This window comes from Martes martes, assembly GCF_963455335.1.
Source record: "Martes martes genome assembly, chromosome: 9".
Classification (NCBI taxonomy): Eukaryota; Metazoa; Chordata; class Mammalia; order Carnivora; family Mustelidae; genus Martes; species Martes martes.
The window spans coordinates 59,348,512-59,361,814 of NC_137896.1; the positions used below are offsets into that span (position 1 = coordinate 59,348,512).

Here is a 13,303-nt window from a genome sequence, read left to right on the forward strand (position 1 = left end):
GCTAATTATACATGATATGTTTATAAAAAATTTTTAGAAGTTTAAAAAAATAAATAAAATAAAATGTATTAGAAAATGTAAATAGCTTAAAAAACCATGTAATTCAGAAAACTAAGTCAAAGAATAAGAATGCAATATATTAAAAAAGAAAACCATAACATTTTACCAAAGGACATAGGAAATAAGTGAAAAGGCATATCATGATCATTGACAAGAGTCAAGGTTGTTAGAAGTTCAACTGGTGGCAAATTAATCTATAAAGTTAATGTAAGCCTTATGAAAATTCCAAAATGACTTTTTCATGGAATTTTAACTGACTCTGAAATTATTTTGAGAGAGAAAATACTGAAGAATATTCAAGACATTTGTGAAAAATATACTTTGACAATATCAAAACGTCCTATAAAGCCGTAGTAATTGTTACATTGTAGTGGTCATTTTGTTACTGATCTGGTAACAGGCTAATAAGTAGATCAATGGAACAGAATAGAGTCTTGAAGCAGATCATCTAAATGCAGAGTGGAGGTGGTACTTCAAATCAGTGCAAAATGATTTAACCCTAAATGGTGTTTAGAACATTTGGCCATCCGGTCGACAAAAATATTCACAATTTCACACTATAAAGTCAAATAAATTTCAGAGGATTAATGAATTAAACCTAACACACCCACACATACATATAGACACTTACATAAAATTCTGTATTAGAAAGAGAATATATTTATGGTTGGGAAACTGCTCTTGAGCAAAATTTAGAATAGGGAAGCCATTAAGGAAAAGAGTGATACATTTTATTATATTTTTAAAATGTCTATGAGAAAGATAACCCTTATTAGCCAAGACAAGACAGAGTAGGGGAAGTATACAACAACTATAGAGATACTTACAATACAGTAATAGAGGGGAGACAGAGAGAAGGAAGGAGGTAGGCACAACCTAAATGTCTGGCATAGAGCAAATGTTAAACTGTAGAGTATCCATAATATGGAAATTCATGTAACTCTTAAAAAGAAGAAGATGGATCTTTATGCATTGACAAGTCAAACTCTTTGTAACATAGTGAGTAAAGAAAAAAAGTTATTAGAACTACATACTATATGGTCTATTATCAGTTTGCTTCTGCTCATAATACAGCCAGTCTCCACACTTAGTTGTTTAGAACAATCATTTATTTAGCTCAAAATTATGCAGGTCAGTAATTTGGACTGGACCCAGCTAGGTAATTCTTACAGTTTGGCCAGGGCGCCACTAATCTCAGGTGGGCTCACTTAGACACTTACATTCATCTGGTAGATAGACTAGAGCATCTGGGACCTCTTTCCATGTGGTCTTCTGGTCTCCAGATGGCTAGTCCAGGTTTGTCCCCATGCTGGTTTCTGAGTTCCAAGACAGTGACAGTAGAAGCTATGAAGCCTCTAGGTTTGGAACTAACAAACATCACATCTGCATTATATTGGTCAAAGCAAGCCACAAGGCTAGCTGGATTCAAGGGGTGGGGAAAAAACTCCATCTCTCAATGAACGTAGCTGAAAAGTATATAGCCAATTTTGCAATCTACAGATCTCCACTTCTGTACATGTGTTTTTCAAAATAGCCCATGCAATTCCACGAGTGCATATGTTGGTAACACAAAGAAAAAGGGTTAGGATGTCACACAGACACACAAATAGCAGTGGCTCTAAAGAAATGGGATAGTGAGGGGGTCATAAAAACCTTTTACATTATCTGCACTTTTTGAATTATCACACCGTCTATCTGTGAATTACCTGTATGAGCAAAACTAAGTTTTAAAAATATAATAAACTTCGGGACGCCTGGGTGTCTCAGTGGGTTAAGCCTCTGCCTTCAGCTCAGGTTGAGATCTCAGTGTCCTGGGATGAGCCTCGCATCGGGCTCTCTGCTCAGCGGGCAGCCTGCTTCCCCCTCTCTCTCTGCTTGACTCTCTGCCTACTTGTGATCTCTGTCAAATAAATAAATAAAATCTTAAAAAAATAAAAATATAATAAACTCCAAACACTATTATGAGTATATGATTTCATATTTAAACATCTGAACTTACATATATGAAAAAGCAACTTTCTTTTAATTATTTTTATTGTGTTATGTTAGTCACCATACAGTACATCATTAGTTTTTGATGTTGTGTTCCACGATTCATTGTCTGGGTATAACACCCAGTGCTCCATGCAATCCATACCCTCCTTAATACCCACCACCGGCCTAACTCATCCTGCAAACCCCCCCAACCCCCCATCTCACCCCCACCCCCCGCCTTCTAAAACCCTCAGTTTATTTCCTGGAGTCCATAGTCTCTCATGATTCTTTCTTTATCTCATTACATTTATTTTTCCAAAGTGTGTCCTTTGTTAGGCATTATTGAAAAGGTTGCAACCAGTGGATTTGTCAGTTCCAAGCCAATTTAATGAGGTATCTTTTTTTTTTTTTTTAATACATGAATTCACCATGGGGAGCTCCCACACCATTTGAAACAGAACTGAAGGCTGAGAATTACACTAAAAATTCCTCCTCCTTCCCACATCAAATTAGCTCCCGCTTTGTAAATGGTTATTACAAAAAAAACTCAGCAGGCTTTTAAGGAACTAGACTTTAATCTGTAGGCTATTTTGAAGAAATGTAATTTCAAAATTGATTACAAGTTTCTATGTTCAAAGCATAACTTCCTGAGTTCTTCAGAGGATTCCAAAGTCCTTCGAGAACCCTCTGAGTCTACAGCAAGTGAAGATGCAGGTAGGCAGATTAACGTTTGAGGGCTTCTATCTCTAGCAGGGTTTCACAGAAAGTAGTGACAGGTATATTTGAGGGGCTGGCTGTTAAATCCCCCAAAAGCTGTCTGGTGACAGAAAAGTCCAGCCTCCAACATCTGTTAGCACTGTTCCCACTCATCTGAATGTACCCTCTCTTGTCCTCCCAGCTTCTGAGCCTGTATCCTGTGCTTTTCTGATGAGCTATTTAGTGGAGGCAGGGGATGGGAGAGCTGTGTAACCTCAGGAGAACCAGGGTATGCTACTAGACAAGATGCATGAAAGTAAGAACCATAGCTTTACTTACTGTATATTTTCCTTTGCCTAGAGAGTTAGAAACCTACAAAATAAACTCTCTTCCCAGCTGGTTTCCTGGTAGTTTAGAGGATGGGAGAAGCTTGGAAGATGGAAGGGAGAGCCATTTTTTTTTTTCTCCTTTGGGTGATGCTCCCAGCAGAGACAGCTCTCCAGGGCTCCACAAGCACCCACAAGCAGCAGCACTTACACATGACTTCACACTCCCATGGTCCTGTGGTGTAATGAAAGTGTGTGCCCCTGGCTTCCTGGAGAGAAGGAGAGGTGATAATTGAAACAGCAGTTCTAGTAGAGACCCCATTAGTCTTAGTGACCAAGGAATATAGGCTCTGTGAACACCATTTTTCTTTGTGTTCCTCCAACCCTTGGGGTAAACAGGGGCTCTCTGCAGTTGCTAATCTCTGGGTAATTTGCCACTTTTCAATTCCAGCCTCCTTTTGAGATTGTTTATTTACAGTTTTATTGAGCTATGTCACATGTATTTAAACTGTATCATCTGATGAACTTTAATATAAGTATATGCTGTGATACCATCATCACAATAAAAATAACACGTTATTTCTCATGCTCCAAAAGTTTCTCATGCTCCTTTGTAGTCTCTCCCTCTTCTTACCCCACCACAGATCTGCCTTCTGTCATCATAGCTTGTGTTTTCTAGAATTTTATATAAATGGATTCATACGGTATATGCTTCTTTTTAATTTCAATTTTTTAAATCAGCATAATTAAACTGACCCATGTTGCATATTTTAATCATTCATTCATTTTTTGTTGCTGGATAGTATTCTGTTTATTCTGTTGTATATATGTATCACAGTTTGTATTTCCATTCACCAATTTTTTTTTTTTTTTCCCCAAGGAAGAGAGCATGTACCTGCAGAGGTGGGGGCAGAAGGAGAAAGAGAGAGAAAATCTTAAGCAGGTTCCACACCCAGCATGGAGCCCCATATGGGGCTCAATCTCATGACCCTAAGATCATGACCTGAGCTGAAATCAAGAGTTGGACACTCAATGGACTGAGCCACCCAGGCATCCCTTCATTTACCTTTTGATGGACATTTGTTTGTTTCCAGTTTTGAGCTATTACAAATAAAGCTGCTATGATCATTTGTGTACAAGTCTGTGTATGAATATCTGCTTTCATTTCTCTTAGGGAAATACCTAAGTGTGGAATGACTAGATTATAGGGTAGTAATAAGTCTCACTCTTTAAGAATAGCAAAGTAAAAAAAAAAAGAAAGAAAGAAAGAGAAAGAGCAAAGCAATTTCCATAGTTGTATTATTTTCATTTCCACCAGCAGTACATGAGAATTCCAGTTGCTCTAGATCCTTGTCAACCCTTGATATTGTTATTATTTTTAACTTTAGCCATTCTACTCCTCCCAAAACTTTTGTAACCAACTCCCTAAATTAACTTCCTCTGTTGATGATACTTATAGTGATTTCTTTTTTTCCTAGTTGGATGCTGGTTCAATATAAAAATGAAGTGACTCAACACTCAATATGTATTAGATGAATGAGTGAAAAACTTATTGAGAGGAAAGTTCTCAGGACTATGAAAGGATGAAAAATCAAGTATAATGTCTAGGCAGGCAGAGACTAGGATGAAGTGAGCATGTGAAGGCTCTTTTTGAGGTGTAGGCACAGGAGGGAAGCAAGAAAGAATCTCTAGCCAACACATAGGGGGAAGGTCCAGAGGTACTAGATGGGAAACATTTAACAGAGAAGAGTAAATTGCTAGTGTTTAGAAATAGAGACCAAATAATGGAAGAGTATAGATGAGAATCAGTAATTTAGCAAGCAAGAGAGGGTAACTAGGAATGGCAATCAATAGAAAAGACAATGGCTTATGTTGAGTGGAGCTCTATATAAGGACATATTTGAATAAGAAGGAGGGGATTCATGGGGGCCAATTAAAATAACTGAATACAAGAAAACATAAACAAGCAGCCCACATGTCCCAGCGCAACAGTAGATCTGATGGTGACATAGTCCCTGGCTCTAGTGGCTCCCCCAACCTGTGTCTTCTGCACAGGTGCCTGGGGTGGATGGGTGGGATGAGTCAGTTTGCTGTGGGCAGGCACACAGGTCCATCTAGCCTGATGATTCGGGAGCTGGAGAAGGGAAGACTACCAGAGCGGGAAAGAAGGGATGACTCTTGTTTGGAATGTGGAGCAACCTGAAACAGTGCCTCCTCTTAACCGCACAATTTATTAGTTGATCCCACTGCCTTGTCCGTCAATGGCACCTGGGACAATGAGAGTCACTCACTCATTCACTCACTCATTCATTCTTTTCTTTACGCATTTACTGAGCTCCAACTCTACGCCAGGTACCAAGGATAGGAAGATGAGTGAGAAAGACTGAGCTCAAGGAGGTCATGGCATAGCAGGAAAGGCAAACACATCAATAATCCCTAGGAGAGCCCTCGATAAGGGTATCCATTACAGGGGAAGCAGAGAAGACTCCACAGTGGAGCTGGCTTTGACAGGGGGTTTGAAGGCCAAGAGAGTTTGCCAAGCAGAGCTGGCAGAAGAGGGGGGTATCCATATGAAAGGTACATAGGTGGGAAAATACCAGACAAAAGTGAAGTGTGGTGTTTCCAGGGACTGGGACAGAAGCATGGTTGGTAGCTAGAGTACGAGGAGAGATAGCTGTGGCATCTTTTGGAAGGTTCTTATGACAATGACAAAGATATTAAGGGAAACCGAAGGAAGGGTGAAATAAAACAGGTTGTCAGGTTGCAGACTTGTAGAGAGAGTAGGAAATGAATGGTATCATTTTTATAAGCTAACTTTCCCCCTCTGCAGAGTGCCTACAACCTGCTGGGTACCTCCGATATTAGACTTGGCCTCACTTCTGATGGAGAAGGGAAGCGAGAAGGAGAGAATCACACTGGTTAGAGACATGGAATGCTGTACTGGAGAGCCCAATATGCTATTTCAGGAGTGGCCTGTATGGTGTTTATCTCAGGAAGTCATCAAGGGTTAAAAGCAGGGGTGTTGGAATCTGACCCAGCTGTGGTTACAAAGAGATGCTTATGTGGAAATCTATCAGGAAGCATCTGCAAGTGAAAAGTAGTGAGGACCAGACCCAAGGTAGTGTCAGCAGGAACAGAAAGGAGGGGGCGGACTCAGACATTTTAACTGGAGAACTGGCAAGAATAGGGGATGATTATCTGGAGGCTAAAGGAAAGGAAGGAGCTGGAGAGGCCTCCAAGGGGTCAGGCCTGTGATGCAAGAGCAGAGAGTAGCCGTCTTCACAGAGACTGAGAATGGAGGTGTCCAGGATGTAGCTGGAGATGAGTGGCTCATACTTAAGAAGGAAACTGAAGTCACGTGTGTAGATTTAATCATCAGGAGCATGTGTGTGGTGGCTGATGTCACTAGAGCAGATGAGATCGCTTTGGGAGAATGAAGGGAGTGAAGGAATATGAGACCCTGGTGAATATCCGTGCTTAAGCAGAAGCCAAGAGGCAACTGTCAGGGAAAGCTCCCTACAGGAGAGAAGTGGATTTAGTGGTTAAGGTGTCCCTGGTGAGCAGCACTGGTAAGGGCCAGGTTAAGGGTGTGCAGAGAAGGCAGAAAGAGATCAGCCTTTCAGGAAGGACAGAAAGTGAAGGGCTTGGGAATGAGGGAGGCTTTGTAATAAACGCAGGATGAGGGAGACGTGAACATGTAGACAGGCCAAGGAGAGGAAGGGGGCACACAGGAAAGAGAAAGGAAACTAAGGAGCCAAAGTAATGGAGTAATTGAGAGGGGTATAATCACAAGCCAAGAGGAAGGATGAGTCTTCTACCCCTGAAACAGGAGGAAGGAAGGTAAAGACACACGCAGATCTGGGGATGGTAGGAAGGAATCTGAGCAGGTCACCTGATGGGGAACTTCTCCTTTCTTTGTAAAGAAGAGGCTAAGTTACCTGGTTGGAGGCTGGCAGGAAGAAATGGGGAGCTAGAAAGGGTAAGCTAGCTGCTCAACTTCATATACTCCATAACCAATTCATTAAATTCTCTTTCTTTTTCTTGCTCTGTGTTTTAAGGTTTTGTTTTGTTTTGTTTTAAGACTTTATTTGTTTATTTGAGAGAAAAAGAGAGAGAGCATGAGCTGGAGGAGGGGCAGAGGGAGAAGCAAACTCCCTGCTGAGCAGGGAGCCCAATGGAGGGCACTCACTATCCCAGGACCCTGGGATCATGACCTGAGCTGAAGGCAGATGCTTAACTGACTGAGCCACCCAGGCGCCCCTATATTTTAAGTTTTTAAATATATTAATAAAGTAGGTCTGTATTATTCCTCACAGTGTTAAGTAAAGGAAATCAAAGTCCTGGAATAACAGACCCTTCAAATTGTAGGGGAGAGAAATCTCAGCTAGTTAAGAAAATATATCTTCTAGCTGAAACAAACAAAACCAAACGAAAACACAAAGAAATTATCCTTTGACATCTTTAACTACGCTTGTCATTGTTATTTCTAACTCAAGAGTAAAAAACACAGGGCGCCTGGGTGGCTCAGTTGGTTAAGCAGCTACCTTCGGTTCAGGTCATGATTCCAAGGTCCTGGGATCGAGCCCCGCATCAGGCTCCCTGCCTAGCAGAGAGCCTGCTTCTCTCTCTCCCTCTGCTTGCTGCTTTGCTTACTTGTGCTTGCTCTCTGTCAAATAAATAAATAAAATCTTAAAAAAAAAAAAAAAAAGAAGAGTATGGGGCACCTGGGTGGCTCAGTGGGTTAAAACCTCTGCTTTCGGCTTGGGTCATGATCTCAGGGTCCTGGGATCGAGCCCCGCATCGGGCTCTCTGCTCAGCAGGGAGCCTGCTTCCCTTCCTCTCTCTCTGCCTGCCTCTGCCTACTTGTGATCTCTGTCTGTCAAATAAATAAATAAAATTAAAAAAAAAAAAGAAATAAAAAGAGTAAAAAACACCTGAATTTCAGAGTCTGTTGCTATGACTTGAAGATGTTGCTATAGCTTTCAGGAAGGTGGTAATCCTCATAGGTCCTGTTTAAAAATGTGTGGTTCTGGTAATGTTCCATTTGAGACATGTTTTTCTGAAAGCATACATATTTGTGAGTCTCCTGAGTCAGAAGAGGGTTATGGACACTACTCCCATCTCTCATTCGTGCAAAGAATATAATAATTTATTATATTATAAGAATATAATAATGATAATAATAACAAAATTAACAAAATTAACTCTATGATTCTTTTATCTTGTTTAAACAAAGTTCAAAAGAATAATTCATGTAAATTAACAGTAATAAATGCTTAAGAAGTCATGTGGTAAATGAAAAAAAGAAGTCTTAAAAAGACTTAAGGTGAGCATGGTCAATGGGGATACCCCGTGTAACTGTGGGCTGTTCTTTGCAGTTTTACATAGCCTGAGGGACAGGAGAGGAAGGTTCTGGAAGCTCAAGGAGCTGTGGAGGGGGCTCTGGAACTGAAGTCACGGGACCAGAAAGACCTCTTTTTTTTTTTATTTTTTATTAAAGATTTTTATTTATTTATTTGACAGACCGAGATCACAAGTAGGCAGAGAGGCAAGCAGAGAGAGAGAGGAGGAAGCAGGCTCCCTGCCGAGCAGAGAGACCGATGTGGGGCTCGGTCCCAGGACCCTGGGATCATGACGTGAGCCGAAGGCAGAGGCTTACCCCACTGAGCCACCCAGGAGCCTCGAAAGACCTCTTTTCTAATCAGAACTTTGACTCAGGGTTCTTTCCCAGGCCATGACTGAGGAGAACCAGCTCCTCGGGGAGATCCTTGCTCCTCTTATCTTTGGAAGCTATTAGCAAGGCAGTCTGGTGCACAGAACTGAATTGCTATCTTTGTTTGCAGAGACAAGCTGCTTATCCATCTCAGTAGGATGCCCCTTTGAGTCACTTTCCCACTAGTGACAAGAGAGTCACAGAGACTCGGCCATTCTCTCTGACCAGAACCCTCTCAGGGCCAAGTATGTTCATAATTCTGTGAGATGCTGGATGGTTCTGGGGGAGTTACCTGAGGTTGGAGGTGGAGAGAAGTTAAATACCTTCTGTGCAAATAGAGACCAGATCATTAGCTTCGTGGACACTGTATGCTATCATGATATGTAACTTCTGAGGAGACATGGATCCTTCTGAATATGTGAGGAAAGGTACGGATTTTCACCTCTTAAAAATGCACAGGCATATCTAGATGCCAAGTTTTCACAGCATTTTGGGAGGGTCAGGTGTATGATTCCTTTCCATAGTCCTTTTTCATGAACCCCCACCACAAAAAACCACCCACAAGCAGCAAAGGGTTTCCTCTGAATATAGTCTCCAGACCACATGCTTCAGAAACACCTGGGATGCACAGATTTCTGGATCCCATTCAGACTCTCTGAGTCTGAATCCCTGGGAGTGGGGCATAGGAATCTGCATTGTAAGCAAACTTCCCAGGGGATTCTGCACAATCTAAGTTTGAGAACTCCTACCTATGGGATTAGACTCTAGGTGGAGAATCTCAGTTCAGCAGAATTAGGCCTTTTCGCATTTGCTCAACAGCTCATTCTCAGCCCATTTGGGGCTCTTTCTGTGTTTTCTCTAGCCAGCATGTTCCTGGACTCTCCTCTCTCCATCACCTTAGAGACCTAAGGATACCCAAAGGTATTTGTATATTGGTTCTTGAGAAACACTTACAAAGATAAATCTTATGCCCCAAATAAGAGAGTAATAGAGGACTCCCCAGAAGCCATGTGGACTGTCTTGGGTAATCCGTGCCACAGCTTGGCTGCATCACAGCTGCTGGCGTCCATATGATCTGTGCATAGCCATCTGTACATGTAAAAATATAATTTGTGCACTTGCCTAAGCAGTCCTGGTGAATGGAAAGTTTTGAGAAGCCTTTGATGAGTACAATTTGTCATTTAGAGAAGCAGTATGTAAATAATACCCGAGTATTGCTGGCTGCTCTGCTTGGTGGGTATCCTGGCCTTTCCATTTTATGACCTACTAGGAATAATTCTCACGATGCTCCATCTCCCTACTAGATGTCACAGGTTTTTGTTTTTTTTTTCATCCCAGAGCCATATTTTAATACCCTGTAACAATGCTCTTCCTCAGGATTCTGTGTTTTTATTATCCATCATGACACCATAGCAGCATGCTTCCCAAAAGGCACTATGGGACCTACTGACCATTACTAAGGAAGCAATCGGTTCATAGGAAATTAAACTGGACTATAACCACACATTGATTCCTCCACTACCCATGTTAATAATTTTCTTTGTGGAGAGTTTGCTGACCAAGTCATGGACTTAGTTCCCTACTGTAGGAAGGCTACAGAATTACTGCAATTATAATTACCCAGCTATAATATGTGACACCACTGTATTTATCAGAAGGCACAAATCCAAGTCCTAAGCCCATGTCATACCATTAGGCATCTGTATAAAAAGGCTTTAGACGGTGTTATGAATCTTTAAAACCTGGAATGTGTCATCAAAAGGAAAATGAGGATTTAGTTTCCTTTCACTTCAACTCTGAAGCATTTGGATATTGGACGTTTAGAATCCACAAACCAAAATCAAGATGGCCAACATTTGAAGTTGTCTGTTAGCTACTGTATTGTATTATATTATATATTATATTACATTATCTATTGTATTCACAGACATTGTCTATAAGGGGTATTTGGTGTGGAAAATGTTACCAATCATGGGGAAGGACTGGTCAATAAATGGAGCTGGGAGTTGTCTCCTAGCACTGTAATCTCAAGGACGCCCAATTAGAAATGGAATAGAATGTTCGTGTTGTACCAATATCTTTATGAGACCACAGGGTCATCCTTAAGTGTTGATGTGACACCCCCCACCAAAGCCCTCTCAATTTCCAAGGTGATATAAAAGGCAAGCTGCCTTGATTCTATAGCCTCTGGCACTTTTCCCTCCCCGCAGGCTGCTGAGACCCCCAAATATTCAGATGCACTTCCACACTGACAAAGGAGATTTTGGAGAGCTATTTCCTCAAAACCGTGTCCTTAACCTCTGTGTCCCTTTGTCCTGATATTTGACTGGCTCAGTAATAAACAAGAGAGAAAGTAAGCCAAGCTAAGTGAGATCACCGTTCTCACCTGTCCTATACCAGCAACGGTGGTTTGGCCTTACTCAGCTTTCTACATGGAAACATATTAGTTGTATACTTTCTGACACCATATCAAAATAAACTCCAGGGAGGTTAAATATCTAAATGTGAAATTTAGAAATTTTAAAACAAATGAAAGAAAGTATATCATAACATTTTATTATGTGACAGAAAGATGATTTCTTTATAAAGACAGTGGATGGGGTGCCTAGCTGGCTCAGTCAGTTCAGCATCTGACTCTTGGTTTTGACTCAGGTCAGGAGATAGGGCCCCCACGCTGGGCTCCCTGCTCAGTGGGGAACCTGTTTTCCTCTTCCCTCTCCTTCTGCCCCTCCCCCTCAATCATGCACACATACTCTCTCTCTCTCTAAAATAAATAAATAAATCTTTTTAAAAAAGATTGCAGAAAATACTTATATTGTTACAAAAATGTTAAACTAAACTAAAATAAAATAAAAATTTTAAACTCCTATATGATAAAATACGTTATAAATTAAATTTAAAGACAAGCCATGTCAGAGAGAACATATTTATAATGGAATGGATGGGAATTTATATCCAAGTACAAATTAATATATATGCTATGAATTAATAATAGTTAACACACTTGAAACAAATTTTTAAAAAAAACAGAGCCTCAATAAAGAAACAGAAAGTCTCAAAAAAGAAATAGACGATATATATAGGAAGCAAATAGAAATTTTAGAACTGAAAATCTTGATAACCAAAATTGAAAACTTAGTGGACAGAGGGGAAAAAGGAAATAATCAGTGAACAGAAAAAAGACAATAGAAATTATCCAATCAGAACAACAGAAAGAAAATAGAGTGGGAAAAAAAAAAAAGAGCAGAGCCTCAGGGATCTGTGAGATTATTTAACAAAAGATCTAACATATAAATAGAGTACTCAAAACTCAACAATACAAAAAAAATCCAGTTAGAAAATGGGCAAAGGATTTGAAGAGTCATTTCGATGAAGAGGGTATACAGATGCCAGTTAAGCACATGAAAGGTATTTAATCTCCTCAGCCAGGAAGGAAGAAAGGAACCATTTATTGAGGACTGGTGTGGTAGGTATTGTATGAGGCATTTGCGGGGAAATCTTGGGCACTAAGACAAGGATCCTTCTTTCAGGGTCTTTACAGTCTACCAGGCCAGGGAAAGTCTCAGATAAATATTATGTAAAGACAGAATAAGTGTCCCACTGGAGAGAAAATAAACCCTTTGGGGTTCAGAGTTTCTAGCCAACATGGACCAAGAAAGATGTTGTGTCATGGCTGACATCTGACATAAAGAATGAGTAGGTCTGGGGCAAAAGGAAATGTGGGAGAGAAGACATTTCAGGTGGAAAGAGAATCAGAAGCAAGCCTTGGAATTAGTACAGTGTAGAGGGTTCATTTGGGCTGGTGCAGCCAGGATGAAAAGGAAATGCTGAACCGAGTGAGATTGGAAAGGTGGGAGGGAGCCAGAGCCTGGAGGACTGTACAGATATTATTTGGAAATGTGCTCCTTGTATGAAAGTTGGCATGGTCTATGTTGGTTATGTATGAAAATAACTTCCTTTGGTAACTATTCCACAGTAGCAAACTAAATGGGGTGTCAATCATGGATCCTATTGTTCTACTAGGATAAAAATGCAGATAAAATGTAGAGCCTGGAGCTAATGAAGGCAAGCTAAGGACAAAAGGAATATGTATCCATCTTGTAAGAAATATATGCTGCAGCCAATAATCAACCTGTTATAGATTCATTTGATTTCCAAGCTCTGCTTTTAAAATTCAAATACCCTCAGGATTTGGGGATTGGAGGGATGGTGGGTTAAATAATTTCTTGAGTTGGGCTTTATCTTCTTTGACTAATTTTTTTTTCTAGTGGCCTGTTCCATTTGCAAGTTCTTAGATAATCCATCATATTAACAGGTAAGAAAAAGATCACAGACGGCTCTCTAAAGGGAATTCAATCACCATGTTGCTTATGTCTGTGGAGCTTTCAATCATGTAACCTCAACATAAATTTGGGTAATAGGTGTGCTACTCCAAGCACACAGGGGAAACAGATGCTGTACTGGAAGCTTAGGTTAATTACCAAAAATCAACAAAGCCACCTTCCTATTTAGCTTAGCAAATAATTAGTTTCAA

General features: G+C 40.5%; 1 long non-coding RNA gene across 1 annotated transcript in view; it reads right to left on the bottom strand.

The window, feature by feature from the left end:
* Positions 1–2,447: 2,447 nt before the first annotated feature.
* Positions 2,448–13,303, bottom strand: part of LOC308349936 — a 36,550-nt gene continuing 25,694 nt past the window's right edge. The window contains exon 5 of the long non-coding RNA XR_013967499.1: positions 2,448–3,325. This is a non-coding gene — a long non-coding RNA (uncharacterized lncRNA). The remainder of the gene's footprint in view (positions 3,326–13,303) is intronic.